At 36.3% G+C, this 19,026-nt stretch overlaps 1 long non-coding RNA gene across 1 annotated transcript in view; it reads right to left on the bottom strand.

Moving 5' to 3' along the window:
- Nucleotides 1–19,026, bottom strand: part of LOC145690459 (uncharacterized) — a 47,362-nt gene that overhangs the window by 17,867 nt on the left and 10,469 nt on the right. Inside the window, exon 2 of the long non-coding RNA XR_014132236.1 lies at nt 10,814–10,909. This is a non-coding gene — a long non-coding RNA (uncharacterized LOC145690459). The remainder of the gene's footprint in view (nt 1–10,813; nt 10,910–19,026) is intronic.

The raw sequence follows: 19,026 nt of genomic DNA, 5'->3' as shown, positions 1-19,026 counted from the left end.
TCTACCGCTGAATTTCATACCTTTTGGCAGGAAACTTGATGCGCTTTTCGTTGAAACTTCAAAAAGATATTTCAGGCAATTATCTATTCGTAAACGTTATAATTTGTTTGCTTAGTGTTTTTCAATACTAATGCTCTCTTAAATGTTTTCTAGTGAACTATGGAACCATTATGACAACGGAGAAGAAAGGACAACCAATATAGTGGAGGGCTGGCATTCGAAGTTTAATAAAAGGCTGACAAAGGAACATCCGAACAAGTTTAACCTTGTCCAGCTTTTACAGCAAGAGCAGAACGAAAATGAAAGATTAATGATGCTTCTAGAAGTTGGGAAAAAACCAAGAGAACAGAAACTAAAATATAAGCGTATTCAGCAGAGAATCAAGTCCTTGCAAAGTAGATTAGAGTTGGGTCAATTGATTTGATTTCCTATGTAGACGCTGTATCTTACAGTTTACATTTATAACATTGAGGTTGTGTGTGGGTTTAGTGTGTGTTCCGAAGTTTCGACGTTTTGTTCTCTCTCAAATTGAAAAGATATATATGTGACTTTTAAGAAGTTAAAACTGTATTTCCTTTCCGATATTTTAATTTGTTATTCTAGAGCAAGTTTCCTTTGTAGATATTTGGAAGTATTTATCTCTAATAAATTGTGTAATCATTTTACTCAACGTAATTGTAGTGTTTTGCTTTTTACATTATACCGGACACTTTCCCTACATTTGTTATACTAAAAATGATTTCTAGGGGTATTTGGCCAGGCCACATGAAACAATTCGTTCCACTCGCGTGTTCAATCTAACTAACTAACCCTCACTCGTGCCTTGAAGTTTTATTAAAGAATTCTTGAATGATATTTGAAAATCAAGGGGAAATAGGTACTAATAAATTTCCCTCAAAACAAAATATCCCTTTTGTGTGAATTAGGCAGAACAGGAGCTAGGCAGAACAGGAATTCCTGTTGTGCCTAAAGATAAGATTAAATCAAAAATGCGTTACAAAGTGCTGGAGGGTCATTAGGCAGAACAGGTATTAGTCAGAACAGGAAGACACCGTTAAATTTAAGACAAAGTAAGAAACTCGTATTTTTGTATTTTGCCCACCCCCCCAAAAAAAAATTAGGCTCGAGATATAACCCCCCAAAGATAGCGAATCGGAGGGCATTTCTCGAGTGCGATTTTCTACAAAGTATTAAAGCACTCTATTTCTGGAAAGTTCAAAATAATTTGTTACTTCTTTTATTTGAAAGATACTAAATTTATTGATTCAAATAATATTCTCTGTTTACAAATATGGTTCAAGTTCTCGGGCATAGTCTTCGATTTTTCTTAGTAAAAATTATTTTTTATTCAATTCTTAAAAACAAAAGAAAACAAAACAAAAAAAAAAAAAACTCGTTGATCAGTACCGTACAGTACTACATTCCATATAAGAACTCTCTCCTTTAAGTTAAATAGATTTTATAAAGAATGTTCACGTTTTAACTTTCGCTAATGTCTTGATTGCTGTTTTTTTTCTTAAATTTTTAAATTCCCTTGTTTCAGAAACAACAATCCCAAAAATTCTGAGAATTTTGCAGGAGTTGTATCTCTAAAGGTACTACGTATCCTAAAAAGTAGAACACGCCACTTTGATTCTGGAATTTTTCATAATGGTTTTGTAATGAATTCATTCTCAGACAATTCGTTTCTTAACGTATTGGAACAAAAACAATAAATTAAACGAAGTTGGAATTGATGAAATATATTATTCTTCCGAATTTTCTTTTTACATAAAACCTTTCAAATCATGAAAGATTTACTGGAACAATGTGGAACCATCCAGATTGTTCCAGAAAGTAACAGAACCTTCTAGAACATCCTGGAATCATCCAGATAATTCTAGAATGTCAGAGAATATCCTAGAACAATCTGAAATCATTCTGATTATTCCACAATGTAACAGAATGTTCTAGAACATTTTGGAATCATCCCAACCAGATAATTCTGTGTGTGTGGCTTATCATGTAAAAGGGAGAACAGACACATGAGTTTACAGTTCAGTTGTCAACAGGAAAACAAAGAGAGTAGTTCTTCAAATTTCTGGTCCAATAGTGCCTGTAAGCTTCTATGAAAATTCTGCTGATTCACTGAGTTGTAGGGTGTTTTTCGACTGGAACCATAGGAGAACCAAAGAGAAACTCTTCAGGGTGGGAATAAATGTGCTTATTTCAAGACTGTTTCAAAGTCAAGATGTTTCCAGTGATGACTTTATGTGTTCTAAATGCTTTGACAGAATATCGACAATTACACTAACTGGACAAGAAGTTTATCATGGTGTAGACCAGAGCTGTCCAAAATGCGGCCAGTGGCCCGCATGTGGCCGGCCAAACCATTTTCTGCAGTCCACAAAGCTCTCGTGATACGATTGTTATTACTGATAATATTTTCATTTATATTTATTCATTATTTTAATGTTTCCACTCTTCTCTCTAAATAAGGCATCTATTTAGCGCTTCTGTATAATAAATAAATAAATAAATAAAATAAAAAAGGCGTGGGCATCCACCCCAACACTGCAGTCGGTAATGTAACTACAGGCAAAATATCGTTGCTGAAAGGGACGATTATTTCAATAACCAATACATCTGGTCTAACTTTAAAAAGGAGACCCTTTCTTCCTCGAACTCTGCCTAGAAGCCATAAGGCGCAAGAAATACACCACTTCCTGTCACGTAGACGATGAATTTTTTGTATTTATAAACGAAGACTTATATTCCTAAATCAGTCAATTATAGAGATTGGAGTTAGTCTTATTAATGAACTATGGTCCTTGCTGTCAGGTCATAAGTGTATGCCATCGAAAAAGCATAGCGAAATTACTGCAGCTGTGGGTGAGGACACCAAATCAAAACTGATCAATCTCTTCAAAGTACAAGAGACATCCTCAGAAAATATTGAACCAAAAGAATCTCGTGAAACTTGTCGGGAATTTATATCAAACATCGTGTTGATCCTATAATGAAAACATGCACGGTCTATCAATTATCCCAGTGCCCCCAGTGTTGAATTCAGACTTTTGTACAAGGGGGCAATAAACATTTAAGGGGGTCTCTGTTCTATAGATTGTAACAGAGCAGCAGGAATCTGTCGCAACAAAACTCGCGACTTGTTATTGTCTGGTGGGTTGGAATAACCAACATGTGGCCATTTCCCCCAAATTAACGCTGTAAAACGTTTGTGTGAGTCAGTCTCTAATTTCCAAGTTTTTATTTCATTTCGACTTTATACGAGAAGGAGTTTGTTGATTAGAACAATTAGGTTGGGCAAAAATAGAATCTAGTTTTTCAAAAAACAAAATTTTTTACCTTTAAGAGTTTAATTTCCGAAAAAATTAAACAGAAAAATACAAATAGAGTGTATTTCAATGCATGTGTATAGATATTCTTGGGGGGCTCGTTCCCCCTTGAACATGCCTGAATTCAACACTGAGTGTTCCTTTCAAAGGTATACATTTTGCATCACATTCCGTCTGCAACAAAATACATGATAGACAAAACAAGAAATGTGGGATCTGGAAGAGTAGTGTTTGGAAAACCGAATCCCCATTACTGTCATCTTGTGAATGAAGAACACGTTCAAATTTCATAGCTATATTATCTGGAAGATAAATGGACTGTTCTCGATAGAGGCCCAACAAGAAAAGATACTAACACTAAAACAGCTGCAGGAGAAAAGATACGTAACATGAAGGTATAAAAAGGAACACTCTGTATTTTATATTGGAAGATCAAAATCTTATGCACTACGATCTAAGTGGGTGATTCCACACACATCTATCTATCTATCTATCTATCTATCTATCTATCTATCTATCTATCTATCTATCTATCTATCTATCTATATATATATATATATATATATATATATATATATATATATATATATATATATATATATGTGTGTGTGTGTGTGCCAATTTTAAACTTTCTATGGTAACTTTGAAGAACTTACTTGAAGGCGAGTGATATGACATCTTGATTGGACGTCTGAAGTCTGTGATATGCAATGAGAGACCTGTTTATTTCAGTAATGTAGTGACTGCCCTGGGAAGGGAAATCTTGCCTTATAGACACTTGGTCTGGAAATCATAGCAGTTGATTCTTCTGAGGATACATATGCAATATGAAAGATAAACTTATTAAGAAAACTGTTGTCATTGATACGTTCATTGTCGAACTTAGGAAAAGGAAAGTGAAAGCAGTAACACACCAATATTTGAAGAAATTGCAACAACAACACATTAAGGGAAGTGAAGAGACGTGTAGCGCGGTTGAACAACTATGTTTCTATGTACTTCACTGCGAATTTACTGAGACCTGGTCTGTGATTCTGCGACAAGTAATACAACACAATCAATGGAGTAATGATAAAGATTAATTTTTAGAAGAGTCACGTATTTTCAAAACAAAACCTCGAGTGTTGCAGTTGTAGTGTTGGCAATACGCGAAATTCTTCAACAATTGCAATCACAGATTATCATCATTTCTGATGAAGTTCTAGCCATTTAAAAAATTTTTGCCAACTGTTTGGATTGACAAAGCTAAATGTGTCAATCCACTGGGAATACAGTACTGCTGGTCATGAAAGAAGCCTTGCGATGGTGTAAGGGGCCTACTGAAGCACTACACTACAGAATATTATCTTTCCAGCCTAAGTAAAGCTGCAACTCAAAATACTGAGGATTTTACAATAGTGGTGAAATAATACACGTGTACAGTTCAGATCCTGTTGTCGAAAGAAGTTGAAGAATTTCGCGAGCAGAAAAAAAAAAAGAATGGTCCAACCACACCATCCCTATGAAAGGAATTGATAAGCCACATCTCCGGACTCGTGTGGGTGAACTTATATTACACGAACTTTAAAGAACAAGGAAGAAGAAATTTAATTTGTTCCACCACGATCTCAGAAACGATAGGAGAATATTCAGATTCACAACCTACAAAGAGGGATGTTTGTGGTTTGTGTGTATAACTCTGACTGGTGGCTTGCAAAGGCTATAGATATCAGTTGGGAGTTAAATGTCGTGAACTTGATGCTTCCACATGGACCGGCTGCTCAATATAGATTTCCACTCGCAAGACAACAACACAGCCAGTCATTACTTCCAATTAGCGTTGTTTTGAAGATTCCGGATGTGCGGGTTCCTACTGGTTTCACCCTTTTCTTGGCAAGGAGACATGTGTTGCTCAGAAAAAATACTGGATGCGACTTCCGTCATTATAAAATAATAGATAATTGCACATTTTAGTTACATGTTTTATTTAGACAAGGATGTGATGTAATGTATCCCATAGGATACATTGCCAAAATAGGTAGTCAAAGAACGAAAAATGTTCAACAAAATTATGTATCCCAAAGGATACATTGTCAAGAAAAGGGTTAACAGGAACCCACCATCTAATATCAAAGGAAGACACGGATGCAGTTGAACATATTTTTAGTTTAGTTTAGTTTAGTTTCATCCTTTCTGTACATAGAGGTTGCAGAAAACCAACCACATAGGACACGTCAGAAAATAATAGTGAAACCTCTGAATAACGGACACGAATGGGACATGAATTTTTGTCCGTTACTGAGAGGTGTCCGTTACAGAGAGGTTACAGAAATTTAATTTCTCACAACGGTAATTGTATGCAGTAATATACAGAAAATACATTATGTATGAGCGCGTAAATACGTAAAATTCAATATGAAATACTCTATTTAGTACGTATTTGAGTTACTGGGAGGGATGAAGGAGAATTTCATTTCTGTTAAATAATTTTATTGCTGGGGATGTGTTAACAGCGAATACTGCAAAAGATAATGCGTGTATGGTAATTTTCTTAATTACATGTCATCACACTATAAGCATTTTTCATCCTTTCAAACTCTCAGAACCTTCTCAAAAGATGCGTTAGGACGAACTAACCGGCTAAACTCTTTTGTTTAGCGAAAAATGCATGTTTTTTCTTCTACAAGTGTAATAAAACTCTTTAGCAAGTGGACACACGAGAATCCTCAGTACGGCCGCAGAAGAAACATGTGTGTGTGTATATATGTGTGTGTTTGTGTATCGTAGAACCGAGAATAATTTCTGGCCGTTATGAAGAGGTTATTGAAATGTTTGGGAGGAAAAAAGGACTGTCCGCGTCCGTATCTGAGAGTGTCCGTAAAAGGGAGGATTTTCTTTCATAAGAGAACGTATGTTTTTGACGGAACAAAAAGATCTGTCCGTATTATAGAGGTGTCCGTTTTTGAGAGGTTTCCGTTAAGGGAGGTTTCACTGTACATCAAATTCCAAAGGTAATAGTAAAAGTAAATAAACTAAAAGAAAATTAGATTACAATCGATAACAAAATAATAGTAGCAAAGAATACACCTAAATATAAACTTAGTTTAAGAATTACACTCTAGATATTCAGAAACGCTATAATAAGCTTTATCTACAAGAAATTTGAACATCTCATTCTTAAACACTTTTAGGGTTCTTAATGTTTTTAAAATGCTGCGGTAAGTGATTATACAATCTTGTACACATACTATTCACACTATTTCTAATTGAGCTATAATTTTGTTGCGAGACATAAACATTCGTAGCTTGCCTTGTTTTATGTGAATGTATAGAAGATATAACTGCAAAGGAACGCCAATTAGTCTTAGTAAAGATAATGCTTCTGTATATGTACAGAGATGGGAGCGTTAGAACTCTATGGAGTTTAAATATTTCTCTAGAAGATGATCTTGCTTTCAACTTGAAAATAATACGTAAGGCTTTTTTCTGAGTGCGGAAGGTGGATGTGCAATGCTCCCTCCCAAAATAACTCCAAAACTGAGAAGTGAATATATTTTACCATAGTAAAATAAAAGCAAAGTATGTCGAGAAACGGTGCCTTGTAGTCTATATAAAACAAAATTTAGATTGCATACTTTATTGTTTGAGCTTAAAATATGTTCTTCCCAGACAAATCTATCTTGAATAATTAACCCTAAAATTTTTGCTGAAGAGGAATAACTTAATAGTAGAGAATCGTTCTTTATTGGTGGAGTTTCTAGCACTCTGGGCGAATTGAATTGCTAATTTCAGTTCTAAGATGAGTGCACAGAAGTGGTATGCTTTGGAACCTGTAATATGTTTTGAATCTTGCATATATACTTTGAAATCTGTATCTGTTACTTATCTTTGAGCACAATTAAAATGCCGTGTCAAATAATACCAGAATTTGAGTTCACCAACATGTGACAATGTGGTAACGGAGACTGATTTAATGTATGGCAAAATTTTCAATTGTTTATTTATAGATATTCCCGGGTATTACGGCAGCTATCGCCTTAAACCCGTGATATAAGAGAGATGAAGTCTCTCACCGAGCACACTCAGGGTTGCCAAGCGTGCCGATTCTGTCGTGCCGATTTTTGACTTACTTGTCCCGCATCTCGACCGGGCACTCGTTGGGACGCATATTATTTCGATTCATCGATTTTCAAAGTTAATTAATATTTTACTGGGCCATATTTACAAAGGAATAAATTATTCACTTACACACACAGTTTTATGTATGTAAGCAATTTAACAAAGACAACCGGAATAGATAACATACCAACCGAATTCATTAAAAACATGGGAGACAAGGGAAAGAAAGAATTGTTCCGACTATGCAATGAAATATATGAAACAGGAGAGTGGCCAAAAGACTTTCTGAAGACGATCGACCGATTTATCGATGGCTAAGAAATCGAACCCAAAAAGATGTGAGGATTATAGAACTATTAGTCTCATATCTCATGCAGCGAAAATTCTGCTTCGAATACTGAACAGAAGGTTATATGGGAGAACAAATGAAGAAGTTGAGGAGGAGCAGGTTGGGTTCAGAAGAGGCAAGGGCACAAGAGATGCATTGCATTATTAAGGGCAATCGGTGAAAGATTTATAGAAATAGGGAAACAGGTGTATGTTGTATTATTGATCTAGAAAAGGCTTTCGATCGCGTGAATTGGGAATTGTTGTTGGGAGTTCTAACTAGTGCTCTCAACGGGTCGGGTTGAAGACCGACCTGACCTGACCCGTGACCCGAATTGACTGACCCGACCCGATGACCCGACTGACCCGACCCGTGATCCGACCTGATTGATCTGACCCGACAAACCGACCCGAGCTGACCCGATCCGACAACCCGACCCGAATAACCCGACCCGACAATCCGACCCGAGTAGCCTGACCTGACAACCCGGCCCGAAAACCCAACCCGAGTTGACCCGATCCGCACTAGCTGCAAGTGTTCAAAATAGATTTATGATTTCTATAAAATCAATTGAAAATTGCTATTTTTAATTATGCAGCTAGTGAAAAACAGCAGCTTTCGACTCCAGCCGAGTTTAAACTCAACCGAAACTCAGTTGACCAAAGTGAACTGACCCGACTGACCCGACCCGACAACCCGACCCGAGATGACCCGACTGACCCGACCCGAGCTGACCCGATTGACCCGACCCGAGTAGTCTGACCCGACAACCCGACCCGAGTTGATCTGACCAGACCCGTTTGAGAGCACTAGTTCTAACGAAGATAAGGTTGGAATGGAAAGATAGAAGACACATAAGAAATTTACACATGAACCAACAAGTAAGTGTTAGGATAGGGGAAGAACTGACGGAAGAGAGTGCAATTGGAAGGGGAGTTCGACAAGGATGCTGCCTCTCGCCAACACTATTTAATGTCTATCTAGAAGAGATAGCGAAAAAGAGCCTATATGATGATGACGGCATTTCGGTAGGAGGTAGAATGATTACATGTATAAGATTTGCAGACGATATGGCGCTTCTTGCAGAATCTGAAAAGAAAATCAATAAAATGTTGTAAGAAATGAGGAAAGGCTTTCAAGAATATGGAATGAAAATAAATGTTAGAAAGACAAAATCCATGGTGATTGGAACGAAGGGATCTATGTCAAATATAAAAGTAGGAGGGGAGAAAATAGAACAACTGAATAGTTTTCGATATCTGGGTAGTATTCTTAGTTATGAATGAAATGCGAACGTGAAATAAAAGCAAGGGTAGGAATGGCGAAAGAAGCCTTTAGGAGGAAGAAAACTCTGGTTTGTGGGACCTTGAATAAAGAGTAGAGAAAAAGACTCATAAAATGCTTCGTGTGGAGTGTTGTACTGTATGGGGGAAACGTAGACATTACTTAAAAGTAATGAAAATCGACTGGAAGCCCTCAAAATGTGGGTGTAGAGAAAAAAGGAAGAAATTAGTTGGGACGAGCGGAAAAAGAATAAGAGAGTGTTAGAAATGGTGGGTGAGAAAAGAACACTTTTAGATATTATTAGGAAGAGGAAGAGAAACTAGTTGGGACATTGCCTAAGGAGAGATTGTATCATGAGGGACGTCCTAGAGGGTAATGGTGGCGGGAAAGAGAGGGAGGAGGACTACAATTAATGGATGATATAAAAACAGAAAGCTCATATGTGAAGACGAAGAGGTTAGCGGAGGACCATGGAGCATGGAAAGTTCTCAGCTGCAGCAAGTGACCTGCCAATTAAGTGCAGAATACCTATAATAATGATGATGATATAGTTTTCTCTCTAAACTTTATTATATTAAATAAATTGCAGTTGTTTTGGTTTGAATTTTTTGCATATATTATTTATACCTAATGATGAGCAGTGGGTGGGAAAATAAGGTGCAGCATTTATTCAGGTTCGTGTTATTCAGCTGATTATTTACATTGTTTTCAACTACTCGCAGTCTCCGGGGAGGATAAGAAGGGGGCTCCAACACCGATTGTTCCGTCCCGATTTTTTCTTCAAAGTTGGCAACCTGAGCATACTACCCTGGGAAGGGAAAAGGAAGAAAGAAACAAGGAAGGAAGGAAGTGGCCTCGAGCCTGTATATTACGTACCACCCCGACTTTTACCTGGAATGAATTAAGAAAACCCACGAATCATCACTCAGGATGGCTTGTTGTTATCGACCGAGTGTCCTCACCAGGAATAAAATTGTTTATGAATCAAGTTCAACTCAAAAGTTGAAGTACTGTTTTTCAAGGCCTGTAGTATTACAGTACTAATCAACAATTAAAATATCAAAGTTTTGTGGATTGTTTTTTTTTTTTGAAAAAAAATTTTTACTTTTTCAATGAAAATTTAGAAATCTATAATCATGAGAAATTCGGTCATATATTTCCAAACGGAGGATGTTATTTTGATCAGTAAATTATAATGTTTCGAATAAAACAAAGTGCAACAAAATATCTTGAACCGTTCCAGATATAGAGTATCTTAATATTTTGCCGGAATTCGTAAGTGAGAAATGGCGCCCGAGTTGCTATCTGTGGCAACCTATATCTTAGGCAATAATTTTTTTTCGAACAAAAAGAAAAAAAGTAAGTGTCTTACTTTGTCCTGAATTTTTACATCTGTTAAATTCAACCAAATTCGAGGCTATCACTGTAAGATTGTTTCACTACCTGCCTGAACTGATCTGTACTACCATTCACGGAAATCAGATGTTATAGAAGACTACTTCTATAAGTTTTAATTTTATATAGTTGGAAATTGATATAATAGGTTACGTTTTAAACGACACCTAATCAGTCTCTACTTGACTTACACTTAATACCAAAAAAAAAAAAAAAAAAAAAAAAAAATTGCCTTGATATAGAGTGTGTAAATAAGTAGGTAATTTGAATCAACAGTAATATACGACACTATTCCCGATTCCAAGAAAAAATATTCTTGACACAATGCTTATTTTTAATACAATCTAACTTATAGAAGAAAGCGGTACCTCACCAATGAATTTCGCTTCTTTAAACAATGTGTACAAAAATAATGCTATCAATCTCTTGGCTTACTACATTTAATTTCAAACTTTCGTCACTTCTGCTACTGAAAAGACAAAAATACAAAATACATCAGTACGCATTTATTCACACTTACATACATCTATGTTGCGTTTTTTATAATTTCAGGACGCTTCTGTTGTTACCTTCATCAGAGGATTTAGAAATGATGATGCACACTGTAGGTATTACTGTAGATAAATTAATGATAAAATTGCATCTACTGGTTATCTCATTCTTTTTTGAACTTTCTAATTGCTCTGATGAAGATGACAGAAGAAAAAATAAATAAAATTCATGAAATTACAAGCAACGTAACATTGATATAGAGCACTAAATATATTAATTTCTAGTGTTTAAGTACATACAAGTACTCAAATGTAAGTCATTGCTAAATATGTTAGCTTAGTTTCGTTGTTGTTTTAGTACTATCAGCTAGAGCGACGTTCCTCAAACTGTGATCCGTGGACCAAAATTGGATCATGGAGGTCTGACTTTTGGCAATATGTATCTTAATATATATATTTTTTAACGAACATTCCAGATTATGCTGTGAAACTCAAAGAAAAGGGTGGCAATGAACAAAACGGTGGAATCAAAGCAGCGAGAGGAAACGGGAAAACTCATAAATAAAACATGCACACAGTGTTTGTCCACCACAAAGAACACTTGCCGAGAGCTGAGATTAAAACAGGGACTTCACGAACCAACCACCGAGCCACCACCTCCCATTAACAGGGTAAAGATTATACAAATTCTAATAGCTTCCAATATAAAATTAGCGGAATTTTAATCAATACTTTGTACTAAGTTAAAATGTACGTATAGTTTTATTAACATAAGATAAACATATCAAAGAAAACAAGAAAGAAGACAAAGAAGGGGACAAGTGTATTCTGTTGAACATTCTAATAAAATTGTTCCCCTCTTGACGACAGTTTGAGAGACTCTGATCTATACTATTAATTATAGCCTATAGTTCATACATTAAGAAACTGTAGGATAGAAAAATCTTTCAGTTTAAAGTTCCACGTTTATGCCTGTTAGGATAAGAGAGATGGATAATTAAGTAAGTGAACGATGATGGAATTGGTGGAAAATGAGAATGTAGGAGGAGCAGGGAATACCCCAGAAAACCCATGGACACGAACTTGTAGCGGTCCCGTCTTCTCCGAGGAATCATGTTGCAGCAAAGACACAGACATTCCTCCAGATCTTCAACAACAGCGCGGAAATTTCGCAACGTAAAAGATATTAAAGTTTTGTAGTATTTCTAAGTCGCCACCGTGTGTAGGAACCGCTGAAATGAACGCTAATTCCGGTTCGGTGGAAAGTAAATATGGTACCGATTTAAGTTCTAAAATCACACCGCACGGGACAGATTAAATACCGTGTCTTCACATATGCATATGAACAATTAGATGTCGAATTATTTAAACCCCAAGAGCAAAGAGGAAATTGGAACACTCTTAACATAATTCAGAAGAATCACGGGCGTATCTGGCGGTTTGGACGAGGAGACGAGTCCCCCCAATATTTTGAAATACAAAATATTCAATATTTTATTCTAATTTACATCATTTACTAACGACAGAATAAAATATAAATAATCATAATTATATTTATTTGGGATATAATATTCAGGCTGTGAAACGATTATAACAGAGTTCTTGATATGTCTCAAGGGGTCCGTGAAGGTAAGCAGAAAGGTAACAGTGGAATCGAAGATAATAAACAGGTTGGGCTCGGTAGTAACATTTAAATCACTTTCTTTGATGTCCCCTCCAAATTTTACATGCCAGAGACGCCAGTGAGAAGAATGAATACATAAAATAATTTTACTAGATAATGTCTTTATCAAAGTAAAATTCCAAGCTAATGCGGAAACCAGTAGATATTACATAATTAATGACAACAGCAATTTATAATCAACTATTCAATCATTATATGAAATGAATATTTTCCGGAGAAAGTGTCCTTATAGTCACGGACGTCTCTGGCGGGGGGATGAGTGGGACGCGTGCCCCCAATATTTAGAAGTACAAAATATTCAATATTCTATTCTAATTTAATTTATTCACTAACGACAGAATAATATATAAATAATAATAATAATAATAATAATAATAATAATAATAATATATAAATAATAATAATAATTATATTTATCTGGGATATAATATTCAGGCTGTGAAACGATTATAACAGAGTTCTTGATATGTCTCAGTGGGTCCGTGAGGGTAAGCAGAAAGGTAACAAATGGAATCGAAGATAATAAACAGGTCGGGCTAGGTACTATCATTTAAATCACTTTCTTTGATGTCCCCTCCAAATTTTACATTCCAGAGACGCCAGTGCTTACAGTTGAATTTTGCAGAAGAAATCCAGAGATAAAAGTTAGGTAGGCCTACCTGTTGTGTTCTTTTACAAATCCATAAACCAATATTCTTCATTATTAAGTTTGAATTAAGACACTGTTTGATCTATTTCCTAAATGCAGCAAAGTTACGTTAAGTTCGTAATATTTTTCTGGTAAGCTTGCAATAGTTGAAATTACATTTAGTTTATATAACGTTATTCCATTTATGCATGCAGTTTATAATTTAGATTCATTTTCGAATAGTTATTCGTATCCTTTGGTAATAGAGTAAAATTTAATGATGTTGAAAAGATTACTGTTTAGCTGTTAATTCACTAAATTTATCATAGTTGTTTTTCCAAAATACAACTATCCTTAAATATTAATATATCATATTTAGTAATGCATCGTTTACTTCAGAAGCCGAGCATAACACATCTTTCTTCATACAGCTAGTTCTTGCATGTCCGTAACAGGCGATTGTGTAATTTAAATAAAATTTCCATTTTTATTAGTGGCGACGAGTGGACGTTAAAAGTCGGCAGGGGGGGGGGGGGCAGACACGATCTGAATACGTGTATATCAATGTTAGTTTTCCCAGTTGTTTCTAACAATTTGTTTGACGAAAAGTTGAATAACTAACAAGGTACTATATTTTTCAGTTAAAATACCTATATCGTATTTCATATTTTATTAAGTAAATTGACAAGAGCAACACAAGTAGGTAATAGCCATTTGTAGTCTGAAACAACAAAAGTATAAGAAGAGATTTGATTCATTGGTAACGAACATCTTGAAATTCTGTCTGAAAACTTATGTGATCAGGTTATTTAATAGCAAATTTGCAAAACAAATAAGTAGAAAGGATAATATTATTCATAGTAATGAATAATGAGGGTTGTTTTGTAGAAGTTACATTGAAACTGGGGATTAATGAACAACTTATGATATATTTTAATTCCACACATGCCATTAAATGTGTGTTATTACTTTTAGAAAATGAAAGACAGTAAATACTACAAGCGAATTCTACGACATTTAAAGAAATACGCAATGCAATACTAATTGTTTTGAATTGCAACTAAAACGCAATTCCTGTATCTTTCTTAACTCCACGGGAAGACAAATTAACCAATACGTACTCACGCAACGGCAAATATCATATGACACCATTTTTTCTATAAACCAGTAATATAACTCATACAAAAATTTACATTTCCAAATGAAACAATATACATGTCACTTCAAAATAGTGGGGGCAACTGCCCCTCTTGCTCCCTTGATAGTCGCCTCTGATTTTTATAATAATTAATTAATAGAATTTCTTGCCATATGCATTGACTCAAAACAGTGGCTTAACAAAAACAAATGAGAACCGTAGATGGTGAAAGTGGTGGGTCCTTAGGTTGAAAAGTACAACGAATCTTAGTGGTATCAGGAGTTAGTTTTAAGAGCTGTATTTAACAAATAATGATTTTGAGATAAACACTATAATAATGAAATATTTCTGTTAAATAACTATTGAACTCGACTTGTCTACGTTTAATATGGGTACTTCTATATACGCTCATATAATACGTATCATTATGGCTTATTACTTACTTTTTCTTAACATTCGATCAGTCTCAACACATCATACGCTCTTTACACAACTTCAAGAAGAACAAATTGCAGCTTTTGCTCTTAACGAAACGTACCTCGCACCACATCTGAACTGTTACTTTCCAAAATATCACTTACTCGGACATGATGCTCCATCTGGTCCAAGAGTCTACGGAGGTACAGCTATAGGTGTTAGCCAATGTCTTCCTTATAGTTCCACTTCCGCTAACACTCCACCTTCCTGAGTATAATGTCACTATTTTCGAGGCCACACTATCACCTTCGTCACCATATATTCGTCCAGGCAAAACAATCAACTACGACTTCTTTCGATACATCGATTCTACCTTGTCTCTTCTTTCAATCTAAACATTCATAGCCTGTCACAGATGGACAAAACTAACTTTCTTGACTTTCTACACACTGAAACAGTTTCCGCGTTCCATGTGTTACCGAAGCCTACACGCCCCATCAGCAATATTACTCCTGATGTTGTAATCACTTCAACATCTCTCTCTCAGAGTATACAAATCGATGTGCTTGATTCCATTGATAGCGATCATGTGCCTATCAAATTTGCACTTTACTGCTCTCCTCACTCTCAACCTAAGCTACCTCTTCAGAAAGTATTCTGTTACAAACGAGCTAATTCGGAACAATATCGCACCGATCTGGACAATGGTACTAAAACCCTACTCATGCCTACTACACAATATGATCTAGATAACACAATAGCTGCGCTTAGTGAATCTATTCAAGATGCAGCACACCGTTCCATTTCAACAACAGAAATGTAATTACATAAACTAAAATTGCCTCCGCACTATTTACCCTTCATATCTGCTTTTCATCGATCGCGAGTACCTCGCTACGGGTAATGTGGAAGCGCTTCGACTTCATCGACAATAACTTAGAATTACGCACAATTATATTGTTGCATATAAGAAACGCCATAGGATTCAAATTTGCAATACACCTGCAAGTGAATCACAGCTCAGTAAATATTGGCGCAAATTCCATCAACTTACCGGGACAGTCTCCCGCATACCATACCCCATTGTCCAGAATAATCAGGCAGTCATTACTGATATGGACAAAGTTAATACGTTTGCTTCATTTTTAAGATATTTTTACACCTCTCCCAGGTTGGCATACACCGCAGCGCCTACAAAATTCAATAAACCGACGTACAGATCCAACCTCTGCTTCTCTGCGCCCATCTGCCAACCAATCTTTAGAACTCAATAATCAACTTGCCATTCCGATTCAACCAGACGATATTCACCAAACATTGCTCCGTAAACGGAACACTGCCCCAGGCTTTGATTCTGTTACTTATGTTCTCATCAGGCAAGCATCACCTGCTTTTCTACTTTTTCTCAGCACCATATATACTTTTATCCTGCGCACTGGATTTTTTCCCCAATCGACTGGAAATACTCAAAAGTTCTTCTATTTCTCAAACCTGAAAAACCTCCATCTGACGTACAGTCTTATCGCCCTATTCACCTCACCAGTTGCCTTTACAAAATATTGGAACGCATTCTAGTCCGCCGCATGCTCGCTCATCTTGCTAACCATAACCTACTTCCTACTCATCAAGCCGGTTTTCGACCTCAGTTTAGTACGCTGGATCAGTTATTACGACTAGCTACGGCTGTTTACAATCAATACAACACAGGTTTTCCTTCTTGTCTGGTTGCCTTTGATCTAGAAAAAGGTTTTCACAAAGTTTGGCACCCTGGTTTACTATTCAAACTTCCTAACTATTTTCTACCATCCTCATATATCAGATTCACCCATTCTTTCTTATTAGGGTGGCTAGCATATATCTCTATTAACGGAACACTTTCTCATCCAATCTTCCTCCAATCTGGCGTTCTTCACGGCTCGTTACTGTCTCCTCTACTATACCTATTGTATTTTGCCGACCTCGTTGTTCTAACTTACGTCGATACTTCCCCACAGCACTTCATGACTTTATCATTTGCAACTACATGATGCTGTAGTGGATCCCGAAATCTTTCACACCTACGAATCAAGTGAGCTTTCATCATTCATCTACCTATCATATGCACCGTAACTACCTATTAACATGGGCTTCCTCAGTCTTCATCAGTTCCTGAATCGCCCCAGGAACAGAAGATAACTTGCATTCGCGAGTACTAACAAATCCCTGTGATGTGGCGTTCAGAGCACTGCATTTCATCTTGATATACTTTTCTGCCTATTGTACCCTGCACTATATTCGTTCCAGTTTTACATTCGTCATAACTCAGCACGGCATGCTAATAAAAGTATTTTTTCTACAATATTACTTTTGCACACTTGGCCTCCCACTATATTATGCTTGTATTTCATTATATGTTATTTCTCACCCTTCAATCACCCCCTCTGTGTGTATATATATTTAATGAATGAATAAATATTAAATATATGTACACGAATATATGTAAATATATAGACCAACCACATTAAAGTTCAATCCAACTTCTATATCTGAAGCACTTAACCGAAGAAAGGGCAAAACGCTTTAACCGGGACGACGGACAAAAAATCTGTGGTGTTACAGCGTAAAGCACCGAATATATAAACTTATTTTCGTTGCATCTCGAATGTGCCTTTTACATACTGGGAAATCATCTGTGTGCAACGTGTAAATCACCTCTGCCCTACATGTAAATCACCTGTGCACTACATATAAATCGAATACGTGCTACCTGTAAATCACCTGTGCGGTAGGTGTAAATCACTTGTGCAGGACGTGTGCAGTATTATTATGATTATGATGTATGGAGATTCCATATCGTTGTGCTATTTGTATTCTTGGTTCCTTATTTTGTATGAGGTGTTAACTTGGTTCATTCTTGATTGCCAATATGTCTTGTTACCACTTTTTCATAATGAGGAACCGATAATACTTATACCTAAGCCTATCATACATCCCTTAAGAAACGGGACAGTCCCGCTTTTGTATCCGAATGACCCGCGTCCCCATAAAATTAGTCGGGATAGGCAAAAGTCTCGTATTTCAATTCCATCCCATTTCTACTCTCAATATTAGCTTATCGAAAAGTGAAAAATCAAAAATGTTGACATTGGCTGGGTACTCTGTTATTAGTAAATGAATAATAAGTTGTCACATGAAAGACTTGGAGGAAGTTATTACACCACCCTCTCCGATTTCTTAGCAAGCAAGCCAATAGACTCGCAGCGCAGAATTGTGTTTGCCCGTTGGCAGTCAAGGGGATTTGCAATCTTTAGTAAAGTGGGCGAGAAGAGCTGCTGTTGATAATACGTTACAAATAAAGTGTCCCAATTTTGTATCAAAGAGAACGCCTAAGCCGAAATGTAAGTTTTCTTCCAACGTGAAAGAAAAGTACCTTTTCTGAAAACAACGAATCTGAACTATGAAGTTGACTGCAAAATTTGTAATGCTACTCTTTCCATGATGGAAACTTGGACATACTCCATCACCAAAAACATGCAGATATAGGTTTCGAGTGCTTTTCTACAGCTACAAGCACAAGAGTAGTAATGGCATGATTTGGTCTAACTTTGGACTTTGACCCCGAGTTTTGTGACGTCATAGGTCAAAGGTCAATGACCCTGGCCCAGGGTCAATGACCTAGGGGTACTTAGGACCACCTCCTCTAGATTTTGGCAAGGGTACCTTGGTCCACCCCATAAATTTTGGCAGGGGTGCCTAGGACCACCCCCTTAAATTTTTGAAATTGCCAAATCTGAAAATTTGGTGTGGTAGCCTAGGACCATGGTATGTACCTCTATCATTATTGGGGGTCCACCTCGTTCCCTTTCATGGGTAAAAAATTCCCAAAAAGTCAAATTTCGGGGGTTTCTGACTTAATTTATCCCCTTTGATGAGATTTAATTACCCTATATGGTTATGTATAGGGGTCCATTCCCTTTCATATGACATGGGTACATTGATGCACCCTTTAAAAATTGAGAAGGGTACATTGGCCCACCCCTTAAATTTTGGAAATTTACCAATTTAAACATTTGGTATAATAATACAGGACTCTAATATATATCACTAGAAATTTGGGTGATCCACCTCGTTCCCTTTTAGGGGTACAAAATTGAAAAAATATAAACGTAAGCAATGTGTTGTACCACGTGTTTTTTTTGCCCAATTTATCCCCTTTGATGAGGTCCTATTAAATTATATGGTTATATGG

The sequence above is a fragment of the Thermobia domestica genome, chromosome 7 (assembly GCF_964235325.1).
Source record: "Thermobia domestica chromosome 7, izTheDome1.hap1.1, whole genome shotgun sequence".
Classification (NCBI taxonomy): domain Eukaryota; kingdom Metazoa; phylum Arthropoda; class Insecta; order Zygentoma; family Lepismatidae; genus Thermobia; species Thermobia domestica.
This window is presented reverse-complemented; position numbering and strand designations above follow the sequence as displayed.